Genomic DNA, 17,899 nt, shown 5'->3' with positions numbered 1-17,899 from the left:
AACACAAAGACCTTGCTAAACTGTGGCTGTGAGTTCTCTAGCCATAATCCTAATCTTTTAAGCACTTAAATGAAGGCCTGGGCCTTGGAGGCTCTTAGGTAGAGCATGCCAACTGTATCAAATCAGTGAAAAAAACTGTGCTTTGCAAGAAAAAGTGTTGACAAGGAAGCTAAGGATACATACATCTTCCTTAAATATATAAAAAAATTCCTCATTTCAGTATAGCCCAGTAATTACTATGGAGTTCTGAGAAGGACCACAACAAACATCTCAATTCGTTAAGGAAGATTTATGCTGTATGGTTTAAACAGTACAACTTGATTTAGCAAAAACTAGGCTGTCTAGCAAAAACTAGGCTGTCTAGCAAAAACTAGGCTGTTTTTTATGACTGTATATTGAAAAAAATTCCAAGTGTCACAAGTTTAAAGAAATCCATCACCTGGAAATTACACAAACTGTAACTGAATTTCCTGGAGTGGTTAATCAAATCAAGAAAGTTTAATAGGAACTGAGCCCACCTGGTGAGACAAGATAGTTCTTTAATAAATCCTTAGCTTTAGTGTTCTGCAGCTTCTAATGTAAGGGTCATACTGAATAATGCTGGGATCTATTCCAGGCTTTAAATGCATGAAAGTTCACAGTTAATTTACTCCTGCAATATTTTAATTCCTTACAATGTGCGTATGCTCATGATGTGTTGTAACACTTTTAATCAAGCCTTACACTACTGAGATTTAGCTGAGTGCCTGTTAAGGTTAGTAAAAAAAGTCCTCCAGCTCTTTCCTAAGGACCAATGCAGAACTTCTCTGTGTATGCAGAGATAAGCTGCTGTGGGAAGCACCACTCCTGCAGAACAGACTGTAATCCCAGGTAGTGCACACCCCCAGATATTTGACCAGCATGCAGTTTTCCTTCTCACAGCCATATTCATCACCAAGAATGATTCATGTCAGATTTTTGAGTTAGCTTTTCTTCTGGAAACATTCTTGCTCTCTTCAGCTTATTTATTCACAATAAAAATGCTTCCTTGGATGACCTGGGTCTCAGTCCTTATGGGAATTTGCTTTTACACAAGCCTCTAGGCACTGGTGGCATGCTAAAATTTTCTCCCCCCCACCCCCCCCCCCTTCTCCCCTGCCCCTTCTGGCACACAATTTTGTGGATTTACTTAAAAAGTGGGTGCTGGGAGTTATGTTTTTCTTTTGGGTTTTTGAATGAATGGTATCTTCAATCTTACTTTCTGTAACACTAGTGAGGTTGAAAAAACTTTTTGCTGCCACTGGGGTGGGGATTGTTTTTAGAGAAAAATGTGAAGTCTATAATAATCTCTTAGGATATTTTCTCCTAATAATGAAGGTTCAGCTTGCTGAATAATCACTAAGGAACAAAAATTCAAGTACAAGCTGCCCTGTTTATTATTCATGCAGCATAAATACTTTTTGAAACTGACCTACCGACTCAGTAGAAAAGGAATGGAAAATTGAAATATCTGTTGCATCTCTAGGCAAGCTGCTTCCAGTACCAAGCTCTACAGCTGTAGCAGCAGTGCTCTATGATGCATATTTCCTCTGTCACTTGTGGAAGGAAATTATCAATGCATACCAGGAACCTCCTGGATTGCTTATGCCCTGCTGCATTGTCCCTCCAACAGATACTGGGGTGGTTGAAGTCCCCCATAAGGCCCAAGGTTTGTGAACACAAGGCCACACCTATCTGTCTATAAAGGTCTTCCTGGTCAGGTGGCCTGTAGCAGACCCACACTATAATGTCCCTTGTCTCTGTCCTCTCTTTAATCCTGACCCCTAGGCTCTCAGTAGGCTTCTCATCCATCCCCAGGCAGAGCTCTGTGCACTCCAGGTGCTCATTGACAGAGAGTGAAATACCAGCCTCTGCTTCCTAAAGGGCAAGTGTCCTTCCATTCCAACACTCCATTCCCATTCCATGAATAAAGCACCAGAACACACAGTAACAGAGTAACAGAACAGAAAAAAGCCCTTAAGTGTGTCAAAAACATAGAAGCCAGGAGTGGTTTTAAATTCCTCAATCTAAATAAGAGTGCGTAGTTTGAGTGCCAGGTTCCCTTCCCAACTTGGATCCAGAGCCACCAGCTACTTAGACAATTAGAATACTTACGTTGCACGCATTAAATCTTAGAATTATACGATACAATTACATGATTAAAGTGCATAGCATTGCAACTCTCTTGCAATACTCAGGCTAGAGGTGCAATTCAAAATTTAAAATAATCACAACCATATTTAGAAAAACTGTCTATTGCTAAGTGTTCTGGGGAACACTTTTCTCCTTTTCCTTCTAATGCATAACCCCAATACTTCAGTCTTAAAAGATGTGTTTTCAAAGATCCCCAGGGCAAGGTAGCTAGACCACCAGCCCTAACTATCTGAGATTTAGAGAAAACCGTATTTGACACAGATCTTCCTACTCTAAATGGATTTGCATTTTATTGATGCATTACCCATTTAAAACTGTTCATATTTTTAATCCAGTACTGAATTCCTTTCTATGATTTCTAAGTTTGCTTGGCACTGAGTGATCCCAAGTAAACGCTGGCAAACGCATGACATTGTTTCTACACAAAGAATTCCAAATAAAGTAGTCTTGTGGGCAAATTTAGTCCCTGCAAATCAAGGTATGTTTTGATTCGAAGAATTTTAAGCATTTCTTATAACACTGAAGGGGTTATTTTTGCAAGCTAATTATCCCACGTGACAAGAGAAAGATAAGAAATCTTCACAATAGGCATTACTTCTTCTGACAAGGAAGAAACAATAGATCACATGTCATTGTGACATGAGAAAACCAAAGTCCTTCTCTAGAAATACAACTGGTAGTAACTGAAATTTTCTTACTTAAGATGAATGAATTGTTCACTAGCCTCACTTTTTACTTTTTCCCACCTTCCCTGACTTCTTCCCCCCATCTTGTTACTAGGCATATCTTACCACTTGGAAACTTCATGTGACATTCACATCACGGCACTCATTCATTATGTGATCGAACATGTATGTGACTACACTCATTTGGATGAGCAACTTGACTGGAAGTCAACTGCACCCATCACATGGAGGGGTACACCTATACTTCAGTCATGTGATGGAGCACAGCCAAGTCCAAGCACTCTCATGAAAGGTTGTATAGCACGATTTCACTGAAAACGAGCTACAAGAGCAGAGGCTTTCTAGTCTACACCTGGCTGATACTTTCCTGATGTTCATTTATTTACTGTTCATTACCTTCCTTTATCCAAAGAGTAAAATGCTGGCAAGTGCTAATAGTGAGCCTCATGAAAACCTTATTTCCCAGTTCAAATGCCTGGTATGTTCTACACTGCATGCTATGAGCAGTCTAATTCTACGGATTTGAGGTCTGCCCAACACAAAGCAATTCTGATGCTTACACGGCTCCTAGAGACTCCTGTAATGTAACAGCATAACAACTTGGGAAATGCAGGACAGAGGCAAGAATTATGAAAAGCACTACCCATCCACAGTTAGAAATGCTGGTGCAATAAACTTCAAAGAACATGAATTGATTAAAATAAACAATTCTCCTTCAAACAGCAAACTATGTAGCAAATTGCCCATACAAACAATTACTTGGCTTTGTAGTGAACTCCATCGCTTACAAGTCTCAAGTCAGAAAATTTTGAAGCAATAAACTCTAAGTAACAAATTCATACATTCCAATGCCACCTATACTCAAAGCAGTTGACTTTAAAGTCAAGAATTAATATATTTGCAGAGACCAAATGTAAACCTTAGCTATGTAACCCTGGTATGTTGAAAGTAGGTGTTTTCCCATTATTTTCTGTACAAGTTAAAACATTCAAACCACCTTAGATTTCTGAAATATAAACCAATGAATTACAACCCTGCTTTGTCATTACAACTAGTTTCATGCATACCAGACTGCCAAATGGACTCTTCAGACCTTCACAGCATTCAAGACACCATTTCACTTGTAGAAAAAGTCCTGGACATCTTGCTCACAAGTAAAATCAAGAGAGAGATTTGAACAGTATAAAGACAGTCACATACTGACAACCACTTTTTCATGCAAATAAAGCAATACACAAACCCACTGGTTTTAGAGGAAGACAAGCTCTCTTTCTCCATTCAATTCATTGTTTTCAACTTCTAGCACTTGAAACATTTTTTGGAAAAAGCTTTATGAATCAAGACTAGTTCTCAAGGTCTTAACAATGATATTTAGACATTTAATTAGCAAGCTATCACATGAACTAGCATCTAGACCTTTTATCAGAGAATGCCAATTCAAATATCCCATTAGTCTTATACTGACTAACAAGAATTCTGCTAATATCCTGGATCCTTGATTGCATTGGCATGCATTAACACAATAGTGATTGAGTCTAACTTCTGAACGCAAGGACATAGATTTACAGTGTACAAATGCTGAACTAGCAAGGATATTCCAAGGCAAAAATATAATAACCACATTCATGTGTGAACTGATACTTAGGCATACTCCACACATCCTGGTAGCCTGAATGCAATTAAAAAAAAAAAAATCTGATTAAAACTATTTCATTGATTCCAAGCTGAGTCCTGATGTTAAACCACTCCGGAGCTAATTCATATTTGGAGACTTTTAGATGTGAATTAAGTACCATTATTCTATGTTGGCATTTTTACCCTAGGTCATATTCAGTATATGGAATTTTTAATAAGTTACAAACATATATAACAACACATACAAACGAATAAGCTGTATTTAGAACCAAAGCAGAAAAACCACATTAGCTAATGCCCTTGAGCTTGTATTTCTTATTTAGATCTGTAGTTTTCACTGTAGTAACAACAAAATAGAAAAGATAGAAAAATGCTAGAGCAAAATGTCAGGAACTCTGTGGGGTCTTTTAGTTCCTGCTGTTGTGGAAACAAGAATTTTACAGAAGTTTCAGTCACCACTCCATTAGACTGGGCTAAAATTACAGTCCTATACAATGAAAGGCTTGTTAATAAGTTAGTTAAAAATTTTGAACAGAACAAAATCCTAATACACTCATTCTGCTGAAATAGAAAGGAGAAGGAAGACTGGTACCAAGAAATATCAAAGAAATACACATAAGAATTGGTAAGTATTCAGAGTTGTGCTTAATCCTGGTATGGACAATGCCTGTAAACAAAATTTTTGTTGTGTTATAAAAAAAAAACAATTTAGGTTTGTGTTACAAAGTGACAATGTGGAAGGAATATGGTCATATACTAGATTCTGCTAACCTCAAATTCTCACATATCTCAGTATTGCCTGTTGACGCCATCTTCTCAGCAGCAACAGGTGCCAATCATAGTGTCAAGGTTACTGGCACTAAAGCTTTTACTCCAAACTGCTGACAACAACAGTTTTGACAGAAAAGGAAGTAAATTTCAACATAATCAGTTTGTTTATTTGTTGGTCTAAATCCTGGTATACTGCACCTAACAGCTTTATCCAAACTTCATTCCACACCCATGCCTTTAATGACTAATGAAGAGTAATCAAGGAAACTTTACATGAGCCCTTGGATCGCAATTTCTGTGGGAAACAGCTCAGGAAGAGTAGAAATCCCAAATGTAGATCTTTCTAAGTAGGAAATACAGAGGCTGCAAGCAGTCTTAGTAAGACAAGGCAGTCATTTATCTCCAGAAATCCCAACTATTCAATGCATGTACAGTGTTTCCTTTGTGGAATGTCTAATTCAAATACCTAAATCTCCCCCTTCCTCACCTAAAACAACTGAATCACAAAAACCAGCAAAACAAAAGGGGGGAGTGGGGAGAGGGGGAGAATAAACCCAAACAGCAGCAACAACAAAAAAGAAGTTTTGGGTTCAAAACAACTTGGGCTTGCATCCCTTTTACCATAGTAAAAGATCCACAGCTACTTACTTACCCTTTCTGACTTATGCTTTGCACATCATAAATAGGAATGTTCTACTCTAAGAACCACCAAACTTGAGGAAGAGACATGCCTTCCTTCAGGCAAGCATTAAGGGCACTGGAAAGGCACGAGACAGAGACTGAAAATACAAATTTCACTTTCAGAGTAGAAGCTGTCTTTTCTCATGAAAATAAGTGCCTATGTAACTATTTGAAGCTTATTTGCTGAATAGCAAATAAGATAGCCAGCATTTTCACTGAAATAAGCAGCTTGCAACACTATACTGAAAGTTCAAACCAGGCAGTAGATCACCTACAGAAAAGGTAGTTTTTACTATACAGGCAAGAGCAGTGCAAAGGTCACCCACTTCCTTAGGCCCTTAACAAGGCATTAAACAGACTTCTGACAATGTCAGGATTTAATTGCACAAAAAAAAAGTTCAAAAATGCAGATATGCTAAATTGCTGGTCTTAAGCTTCTAAAAGTTGAGAATTTAAATAAAATTGCATTTAATTTTTACCAAGCAGTAGAGACCAATGTGACCAACAGTCAAGACCAACATGAGTACCAAAAGACTCTGCAACAAGAAAAAATTCTTTATATTTTCAAAACACACAGAAAAAAAGATACGTAATCTGAGTAGCACAAATCAAGACTAGTAAAATGGTAACAGTATTAAACTGGAGACAAAGTTTAGCTGAGACTTTGCAAGAGTGATATCTGAATTTAGATTGATAAAGACAGCACTACCATAACCTGTGTCCAAGAAGATCAGCTGAGGAACCCAGTATTTTGATTTAGATACTGTACACACAAAATACAATGTAGTAAGGTTATAAGCTTGTGTCAGTCTCACCTCTGTGCCTGGCAAAATCTTGGAGCACATTCTCCTGGAAGGCATGCTAAGGCACATGAAAAACAACAAGGTGCTTGGTGACAGCCAGCATGGCTTTCACTAAGGGGAAATCCTGCCTGACCAATTAGATGGGACCCTTCTGTGATGGGGCTATGGAACTGATGGACAAGAGTAAAGCAGTTGATGTCATCTACCTGGACTTGTGCAAAGCGTTTGACACTGTCCCACACAACATCCTTGTCTCTAAATTGAAGAGACATCAATTTGATGGATGGACCACTCGGCGGATAAAGAACTGGCTGGATGGCCGCACACACAGAGTTGTGGTCAATGGCTCGATATCCAGCTGGAGACACCAGTAACGAGTGGTGCCCCCCAGGGATCTGTGTTGGGACCGGTCTTGTTTAACATCTTCACCGCTGACATGGACAGTGGGATTGAGTGCGCCCTCAGCAAGTTTGCCAATGACACCAAGCTGTGTGGTCTGGTTGATATGCTGGAGGGAAGAGATGCCATCCAGAGGGACCTTGACACACTTGTGAGGTGGGCTGATGCCAACCTTATGAAGTTCAACCACAACAAGTGCAAGGTCCTACACCTGGGTAGGAGCAATCCCAGGCACAGCTACAGATTGGGCAAAGAAGAGATTCAGAGCGGCCCTGCAGAGAAGGACTTGGGGGTGCTGGTCGATGAGAAAATGAACATGAGCCGGCAGTGTGCGCTCGCAGCCCAGAAAGCCAACCGTATCCTGGGCTGCATCAAAAGGAGCGTGACCAGCAGGTCGAAGGAGGTGATCCTGCCCCTCTACTCTGCTCTTGTGAGACCTCACCTGGAGTACTGTGTGCAGTTCTGGTGTTCTCAACATAAAAAGAACATGGAACTGTTGGAACAAGTCCAGAGGAGGGCCACGAGGATGATCAGGGGACTGGAGCACCTCCCGTATGAAGACAGGCTGAGAAAGTTGGAGCTGTTCAGCCTGGAGAAGAGAAGGCTGCATGGAGACCTAATAGCAGCCTTCAAGTACCTGAAGGGGGCCTACAAGGATGCTGGAGAGGGACTATTTATTGGGGACTGTAGTGACAGGACAAGGCGTAATGGGTTAAAACTTAAACAGGGGAAGTTTAGATTGGATATAAGGAGGAAATTCTTTCCTGTTAGGGTGGTGAGGCACTGTAATGGTTTGCCCAGGAAGGTTGTCAGTGCTCCATCCCTGGCAGTGTTCAAGGCCAGGCTGGATGAAGCCTTGGGTGACATGGTTTAGTGTGATGTGTCCCTGCCCATGGTGGGGTGGTTAGAACTAGATGATCTTGAGGTCCTTTCCAACTCTAACTATTCTATGATTCTATGATCAAATTATTCTGCTCCATTTTCAGAAGGAATATCATTTTACAGTTCAGCCTATTCCAAAGTATGTTATACATGCACAAAGCAACTGCTGTGACTGAAGTGACAATTAATACTGCTACAGTTAAAAATAAGAGTTGCACTTTCCACCATCCTCTTTTCAAGATTGTTTAAGTCAGCAAGGAATTAACTGCATTATTAAAATAAATCAAAGATAAATTAGGTATTTTTTACGCCAGAAATCTGTTTATAATATGGAAACATATAATCAATGATAATTTAGTGTTTCAGTGTTTCCATCATCATTCAAATATTAAGCTGTTGTTGTATCATACTGTTAGAAGAAGCCTTGACCATTAAAGCATCTATTAGGATTACAAGTAGCATGACTATTTCTGTATAACATGAACAGATCTGGCCAAATTCTTATACCATAGCCTCATGAAACCTTAACTCCAAGAGTTACTACATTCCAGAACACTACTGTTACCATGTCTGAAATAACATTTCTAAAAAGAATTTGGAGCTAGAAGAGTCTAATCTCCAAACTACTAAAATCTAATGTCGTAAAATAGGTATAAACATGGTAAATTTATTTCCTCAACATTCTTCATCACATGCCTTAAACATATCCAAACATACATTAATGTTAACCACACAGCAGGACTTCCTAGAATGTATATTTAGCATATTAAGTGGTTTGTACACAAGAATTAGTATACACAATCTACGAAAAAGAGATTATCCCATTCTTTAACAAAGAACCCACGTATACGTGGAAAAGAGCCATTTCAGTATGTACTCCTCTTATATCAGCATATACTACTGCTTTGTGGCAGACTGTGAAAGTCTGATCTTCAGGTCTGTGCTGCAAGGAGTAACAAAACCTTCCCCTGCTCTTCCCCCCAAAACTGGGTACAGCTATACATACTCACCTCAATTTAAGTTGCTCTGCAGCATGCTCCTTTATCTTCATTACAACACAAATACTCTTCTACCATCAACATCTTTTCTTATATTCTACTCCAAACTCAATCATAACTGCCATGAAAAGCAACTTTACTCACATCAAACTCCACAAGCTTGGCAAATCAGTAATTTCTGAGAACAGACATCAGATGCAAGGCAAGACATTGTGAGCAAGAACTTCATACCCCCAGTACAGTAACAGTTACCTATAATAAATAGGAGAACCATTATTATAATAACTGAATTATAAAGAACTTCATCAATTCTATCCCAGCAGAGAAAACTACAAATTTATTACAAAGCCTAGTTGCAAAAAACTATTAACTTTGAAAACCCCAAACAAGAAACACTTCACAACAACAAAAATCTCTGCACACTATATGCCACGTTTCATTGTTTTTGTTAATACCCCTCAGTTTCTAGGAAATAATTATGACACAAAGCCACACTGCGTAAAATTACTAGGATGAACAAGCCCCTTGTAATAATCTGATGTTGTTAACACTTTGCTCCTATCACTCTGAAGATTATTCTTTTTCTCCAATGATAACACAAGTAGCAACATGAATTCAGATCAGTTCTGTTGTACATACCTGAATATAAAGTCCATGACTAAAGATGTTTACAGAACTTTCAACAACAACAAAAAAAAATCTTGCAAAGTTAATCTCATGGGTAATTTCTGCTAAAGCCAGATATACATTTAATATTATAGCACTCTTGATTTTCACCACCATGTTTGAACCTGATTTCCTGTTTATCTAATTCGAACCTCTGTCTGCATCATGCTTTTAGTCACGCTAGAACCTACCTTTTCATACACCCAAATATCAGTTAAGAAAAATACTCCAATATAACAGAAAAAAAAACACCAAAAAAACCCCCAAAACAAAAAACAAACCACAAAACACCTCACCCAACCAAAACACAGAAACAACCCCACAAAAAAAACTACACCAATCGCATCAGGAGACAAAACAAAGGAGCAGAAATCTACTTTGGAATATTCAGTGACAGCTGTTAAGTTCTATCCTGACATGCTTACTCAGGCATTCAATTAATTTTCTTAAAACTGTAGAATCACTTAGGTTGGCCATTGAATCCAGCTGTTAACCTAACACTGCGAGACTACCACCAACCAAGTGCCATGTTTACATGGCTTCAGTACCTCCAGGGATGGTGACTCTATCACTGCCCTGGTGTTCCAATGTTCAACTACCCTTTTGGTGAAGATATTTTTTCTTATATCCTATGTAAAACTCCCCCCGTCACAACTTGAGGCCATTACCCCGTGTCCTATCACTTCTTACAGGCGAGCAGAAACCTCCTCCCACCTCACTACAACCTACTCACTAGTAACTGTAGAGAGTAATAAGGTCCCCCTGAGCCTTCTCTTCTCCAGACTAAACATCCCCAGTTCTCTCAGCTGCTCCTCATCAGATCTGTGCTCCAGACCATTCATCAGTTCCACTGCCCTTCTCTGGACTCGCTCCAGCACCCCAATGCCTCTCTTGTAGTGAAGAGCCCAGAACTGAACACAGGATTCAAGGTGCAGCCTCACCAGTGCCAAGTACAGGGGGATGATCACTGCCCTGGCCCTGTCGGCCACACTATTGCTGATACAGCCCAGGATGCTGTTGGCCTTCCTGGCTGCCTGGGCACAAGCCTGCTCACGTTCAGGGACATCAGTCAGCACTCCTGGGTCCTTTTCAAGCCTGTAGCATTGCGTGGGGTTGTTGTGACCCAGGCACAGGACCTGGCATTTTGTCTTATTGAACCTCATACCACTGGCCACAGCCCCTTGATCCAGCCTGTCCACATCCCTCTGCAGAGACTTCCTACTCTCAGATGAACACTCCCACCCAACTTGGCGTCATCTACAAACCTACCAAGGGTAGGCTTTTCCCCTCATCCAGATCATTGATATAGATATTAAACAGAACTGGCCCCAATCCTGAGCCCTATGGAACAATTGTGACCATCTGCCAACTGGATTTAACCCCATTCACCACTGCTCTTTGTGCTCTGCTATCCATCCAGATTTACACCCAGTGAAGAATATACCCATTCAAGCCATGAGCAGCCCATTTCTCAAGCGGAATGGTGTGGGAAACAGTATCAAATGCTTTACTAAAGTCCACGTAAACAATATCCACAGCCTCTCCCTCATCCATTAAGCAGTTCCCTTGGCACAGAAGATCTGGTTAGTCCAGCAGCACCTGCCTTTCATAACCCATGCTGACTCGGCCTGATCACCTGGTTGTCCTGTCTGGGACATGTGACAGCACTCAACATGGTCTGCTCCATAACCTTCCACAACACTGAGGTTGGACTGACAGGTGTTGTGTCACCACACTACCTAAAGAGAGAGTCTGCAATCCAAATGCAAACTCCAGTACTGTCTGTAACAAAACAGGCCAGAGAAGGCTTGAGGGAAATGCTTCTGAATTTCAATTTATAGTATACAAAGAGGTGTAAATCTTACTCCAAGAAGTGACAGCAAAGCACAACCAAGTCATAAAATTCAGTAGGTAACAACCAGTTTAAAGTGAAAGAACAATGAGACAAAGTAGGCATTTTGATAAATATAACTAAATTTCTGTATTAAATTTCTGTGGTAAATTGCAATTTTAAACACTATTATATAAGAAAAATTTCTGCTTACTTCTAAAGACATTTTTAGCTGAAGCCCCTTATAGAACAGCAGCAATGTGGGATCTCCATAGCAGGGATTTCAGAGAGGAGAAAAAGCTCATGTGATCCTGAGAACCTTTTTTCCTTAATAAAGGGAGAGCCAGCTCACACAATTTATTCTATCATGATTTCTTTGCACTTTTGTCACACTACAATGAGAAGTCCTAGTTTCCTTCCAGTTCCCTCCACAAGCCAGTTACTACAAAAAGACCAATCTACTAGCAGTCAAATTCAGTTTTGTGAAACTCAGCACCTCTCAAAACATATTTAAAGCAACCAACACTCATACCATTAACTGCACAAATAAGAAAACTCTTTACTGAGATCCAATTTCCAGAAAAAACACACAATTTTTCACTCAAAGAATTCAATCTGTACTTGAAATCTAAGCCTTAAGTGATGCTTTACTGTGCCACCAGAGTTCTATTACACTGTAAGAATAAAAAGTTCATCTCCTGAAAAAAAAACCAAAACACAACAGTAAGAGGCAACATTATGATATTTCACACAAGCCTACTTTCTTTTTATTTTGGCCTATAAAGTCTATGAGTAAGGTCTCTTCTCCCATTAAGAGACATTCTATCCATTTGTGGTTAAAATGCACCTCTGAAGAATAATGCCATACTTCAGAAAAAGATCCCAAAATGCTACCAATCCTGAAACTTCAATGTTTTCATTTACCATTTCCACAAAGAAATCAAACTACTTATGCTCTATTATAACTATCTACTATCTCAAAAAATATATTATTGTCTATTGAATTATATTTCTCACCTTCTGAAAACCCACGTGGAAGTAATGGCAAAATGAATTCTATCTCATCTCAAAAAGCATTAACGTTTTTAAAATTTCTTGTGTCTCCTAATGATGACTAACATTAAAGCAATCATCCTCTAATAAAAACATAAATACCAGTACAGGCTGGGCTCAACCTAACAGAGAGCAGTTCAGCTGAGAAGGATTTGGGAGTACTGGTGGATGACAAGTTGACCATGAGTTGGCAATATGCTCTTGTGGCCAGGAGGGACAATAGCGCCCTGGGCTGCAGCGAGTGTGGCCAGCACATCAAAGGAGGTGACCCTCAGTCTCCTCAATCCTGGTGAGGCCACAGCTGGAAGAGCTGTGTCCAGTTCTGGGATCCTCAGCACAAGAAAGACAAGGAGCTACTGGAGAGAGTCCAGCGGAGGGCCACAAGGATAATCTGGGGTCTGGACCATCTCTCTTGTAAATTTAGCCTAGAGGAGACAAGACTGAGAAGGGATCTCAGTATTGCATATAAATATCTCAAAGGCAGGTGTCAGGAAGATGATGCCAAGACTCTTCACAGTGGTGCCCAGTGACAGCACAATGAGCAATGGCCATCGACTAAAACAAGACATTTCACCTCAGCATGGGGAAGAACTCTTTATGCTGAGGGTGGCAGAACACAACCTCCCTGGGCAGCCTGTTCCAGTGGAGTCTCACTTTCTGGAGACATTCAAAATCCATCTAGCCATGTTCCTGTGTAACCCACTCCAGGTGGCCCTGCCTTCGCAGGGGGGTTGGACCGGATGATTCCCAGAGGTCCCTTCCAACCCAAGCAATTCTGTGGTTCTCTGAAATGAACTTACTCATGGAACCAAATTGATCTTTGGCAGCCAATTCAATGTAGCATATACTACTCTTATGACCGTGACAGCAACCAACAGAGGTACTGGTACAGTAGCATTTTTAGATAACAAAACCAGACAAGTATTACTCTTTATCTTTTTGCCAACTTCCTACCACTCCCATAACCTTCACTGAAACATACCATCTCTGCTGAAAATAGACCTCTGATATTTTGAGCAAATGCTTCCTGCGTAGTAGCTTTATCATCCAGCTACAATGGATGCAGTAAGATGCAAACTGAACTAAAACTGAATGGTGGTCACCCAACAACCCCAATTCTACAACAGCACAGCATGACCTGCCATTGAAAACACTGTCACAGGTTATTTTAACACTATTTTAATAAAGATATACTTGTAGTCATAATTCAAGTTATTCAGAGCAAAATGCCAACAATGTGGGGTATTAAATATCAAAACATTAGAAGTTGGGTATGTGAATCTGGAAGACTCAAAGCTAAGACTATACGGTAAAATTGGGGTTTTTTTCTGCTAATACTGTTAATAAATATATGATGAAAATAATATGAACATGAACAGCAAACTAGACGATCCATTTAAGGATCTGTTACAACTACTTCCCAGGTGAGCCCATATACATTCATTTAGTAAAGTCATCCTGCATTTTTAAACTTACAGTGGAGACTTTATTGCAGGTGAAGCTAACAAATTAATCTTGATACACCTCTTTTTTTCTTTTTTTTTTTCTTTTGACATTCACTATACTGATATTTGCACTAAAACATTAGAAGTTAGCAGTTATGTAGGTAATTACCAAGCTGGTTACCTAAATAATTTCAGTTTATTAAACCACTGCTTATTCCGTGCTATCCTACAAGTTACTAAAAATCATACTGTGAAAAAAGGATAACTTGATATAAATAAAGCACACATCATTTTCTGCTGTCAAAATGCAAGATAACTCAAAGTGGAATACATGAGGCACAAGAACAAGAAGATTCTTAAACTGATTTTCAGTCTATAAGAGAGAAGACCACAGAAATTATGGATTTCTATTGTGTAATGCTATGAAACAACTTCTGCAGCATAGTTTGAAGAGGAAACAAAGATGCATACTATCCTAAATCAGGACTATGCTTTCACTTGCCACTCCTGATATTTCCGAACAACCTGCTACCATAAAATATTTCCAAAAGCATATATATCCATGTGAATAATTTTATTGTTACTGAGCTGCTTGAAACAAACAAGAAAAGTTAACTACTATAAAACAATTCAAACTATTTAAGTACTTTGCTTTTACTCGAAGAAAGACTGCTTAGAATCTAGCTAAAATAAAGTCAGCCAAATCAAAATTCTTTTTTGATCATTACAGGATTAAGTAAGTTTTATTGTTAACTATGCAATTTAGTTTTAAATACAGAAGTATATAATTCTCTTACTCTAGAGAATATCTAGCTATAAGAAGATTCTAGAAATAAATAATCTACAGGTCTTTACTGAAGGTATGTATGTATACACAAATACACACATTTTTGAAAGCATACACAAGATCCTGTAAACACAAAATGTGGTTATTCACTGGGGCCAACAGCTGTTAGTTTAGCACTAATATAGACCAAAACAGAGTACCAGAAACTCCCTGCATACAATGGCACAGCATAGTGTGCAGTGAATGTCATCAGCATTCTTAAGGAACTGTAGTTGTGAAGTTAATTATTAGACGAGTATTTTGCGCAACAGATGCCTAGATATCAAAATTCAACATACCTGAGCATGGATTTCATTGTGTGGAAATAAGACACATGGTAAGACATGTCCTTATGCTCAACAGTGTCTCCTATTGCATTATTTAGAAATTAAAATAAATAAATCAATCAATCAACCAGTCCTTATCCATATCACCATTTGGATTTCCATATTTTGGGTTTTTTTTTTCCTAAGTATAAATACTTTCTACCAAATAAGCTGACTTCATAGAATCATAGAATAGTTTAGGTTGGAAACGACCTTAAGATCATCTAGTTCCAACCCCCCTGCCATAGGCAGGGACACCTCACACTAAACCATGTCACCCAAGGCTTTGTCCAACCTGGCCTTGAACACCGCCAGGGATGAAGCATTCACAACCTCCATGGGCAACCCATTCCAGCGCCTCACCACCCTTACAGTAAAGAACTTCTTCCTTATATCCAACCTAAACTTCCCCTGTTTAAGTTTTAACCTGTAACCCCTTGTCCTATCACTGCAGCCCCTAACAAAGAGTCCCTCCCCAGCATCCTTATAGGCCCCCTTCAGATACTGCAAGGCTGCTATGAGGTCTCCATGCAGCCTTCTCTTCTCCAGGCTGAACAAGCCCAGCTTTCTCAGCCTGTCTTCATATACGAGTTGTGGGTTTTTTTATTTTTTGGGCGTTTGTTGGTTTTTTTTAAACCTAAAGCATCAAAGGAGAGCAAGTATTTGCATGGTCTTTCTCACTGAACAGAGCAATTCTATAAATAGCTTTTATTATAACTAAATGCAAAAGAACTCATAGAGGAGGTTGAAGCTGAAGCATAACAATGATCTCATTACATTCACTAAGACTAATACAGAGTGTTTAGGACTGGATGAAGCCATCTGGCAAACAATCTTTTTTCAAACACAGTTTTAAAAAATAGATTACAGCACCTAAATACAAAAAGATTCAGTTTCTCTGCATTTCAGCTAGTGACCTTCTTACTTAACTCTTGCCATAGCCTTAACTTACCAGAATGCTAGCAGTACTCCTGAAGCAAAGCTTTCAAAGCTGTGCTTCTCCATTGGTACATAGAACAAAATTTTGCCATGTTCAGTCAGAAGTTGGTAGAAGCATATACATGAAAATAGTTTCCGCAGAACCTTGTTTTCCAGAGAGTTAAGTTTCTGTGAGAGCTTTACCAAAAGATTTGTCTTCCCAGTTTTAGACATCACTACCATCATATTGTTTATAGTTATAAGGGGAGGGTGAGCAATGAAAAGCAATTCTCTTATACAGTTTAGCATATTTACATTTTCACTTCTCCATTACTCTGCAGTTACACAATGAAGCTGACATTTATGGAAACTGAACTATTTTAGTTTACATTACATCACTCCTTAAGCTATGAATGGCCACTGAGGCTAGAATGACTTCAGAAAGTGAGGCTGTAGTCATAGATACCCGTACAGGTCCACCAGTCATTACAAGAGGTCAGAGAGAACATACAACGGAAGCAATAAGCCCTGCTAATACCAAGGTTTGAAGTTAAAGACTCATCTAATAGTTAGAGGAAGGCTTCTGCAGGTCAAAGACTAAGTATCTTTCCACAGAAGGTAACACCCGAGCCATTCATAACACCTAGTTGCTGGGCCTTGACCAGATCACCTTCACATTCCTTTAACTATCAAGGACCTGAATACTTCCAAATTCTGAAGAACAAAACCACTAAATGACGTCAAACCGCAGGCATGCACATACAAAAAGACTGCACTACTGCCTGTGAGTAACATCCACCAGATCAGGCTCTTTTGGGGCAGGGGCCAGTGCTGAGGGACTCCGCCCTGTCCGAGACCGCGGGGGTAAGAGGCAAGAGGCTTCAAGGAGGGGAGCACTCAAGCCTTAGCTAGCTTCAGACCCGCCCGAGGCTGCCGCTAGTGAGTGCTGCCCGAGAAGCTGGGGCGAGGGGCCCGGCGAAGCGGGCACGGTCCACAGCGGCTGGCGCTCCGGCCGACGGACACTCACCTGCCTGCCTTCCTCTCCCCGCCCGCCAGCGCCGCCGCGACTCCTCCGATGCCTCCCGCCACCGGAGCGGGCCCGCGGAGCCGAGAGCTGAGCCTCCTTCCCAGGCCGGCGCGCAGAGGCAACCAGCGAGCGCGCATAAGGGGCCGGAGTAGCCGCTCTCCCTCCTCACCGGCGGGAACCGATCCCTGACCCGTCACCCCAGATCCTCACCCCCGCGGCAAGCTCCGAGGCAGCCCCGGCCTCCTCCTGCCCAGCTCCTGCACGGAGCCCTACCCTTGCCCGGCAACTGCCTCCCTTAGACACACTCAGCGGCTGCGCCAGGGCCCTCTTCCCGCCCGCCCTAGACCCCAGCCGCACCCCTCACTCGCTTTCCTGGACTGGTCTTCCCGCCGCCATTTTGTCCGAGGAGGGTAAGCGACTGCACAGGCGCAGCAACAGTTGCGCGCATGCGTGAGGGCCAGAGCTGCGTTGCTCGCTCCCTGTAGCGTGCACCTGCCGTGGCGGCAGCCCTGGGGTGGGGGGTGGGGCGCTCACTAGTGAGCAGTCACAGGCCCTGGCATCTCTTCCTCAGCGCCGCTGAGAACCCTGCTGGGGTGGGTACAGAGAAGGGCAGTGGAACTGGTGAATGGTCTGGAGCACAGATCTGATGAGGAGCAGCTGAGGGAACTGGGGATGTTTAGTCTGGAGAAGAGAAGGCTCAGGGGGACCTTATTGCACTCTACAGTTACTAGAGAGGAGGTTGTAGTGAGGTGGGAGTAGGTCTCTTCTCCCAAGTAAGAA

At 40.9% G+C, this 17,899-nt stretch overlaps 1 protein-coding gene across 1 annotated transcript in view; it reads right to left on the bottom strand.

Moving 5' to 3' along the window:
- APC (APC regulator of WNT signaling pathway) overlaps positions 1–17,520 on the bottom strand; it is an 89,117-nt gene extending 71,597 nt beyond the window's left edge. The window contains exon 1 of the mRNA XM_065661256.1: positions 17,477–17,520. The gene's annotated coding sequence lies outside the window, so the exon portion shown is untranslated. The remainder of the gene's footprint in view (positions 1–17,476) is intronic.
- Between the last annotated feature and the right edge of the window lie 379 nt (positions 17,521–17,899).

Source organism: Lathamus discolor, chromosome Z (assembly GCF_037157495.1).
Source record: "Lathamus discolor isolate bLatDis1 chromosome Z, bLatDis1.hap1, whole genome shotgun sequence".
Lineage (NCBI taxonomy): Eukaryota > Metazoa > Chordata > Aves > Psittaciformes > Psittacidae > Lathamus > Lathamus discolor.
This window is presented reverse-complemented; position numbering and strand designations above follow the sequence as displayed.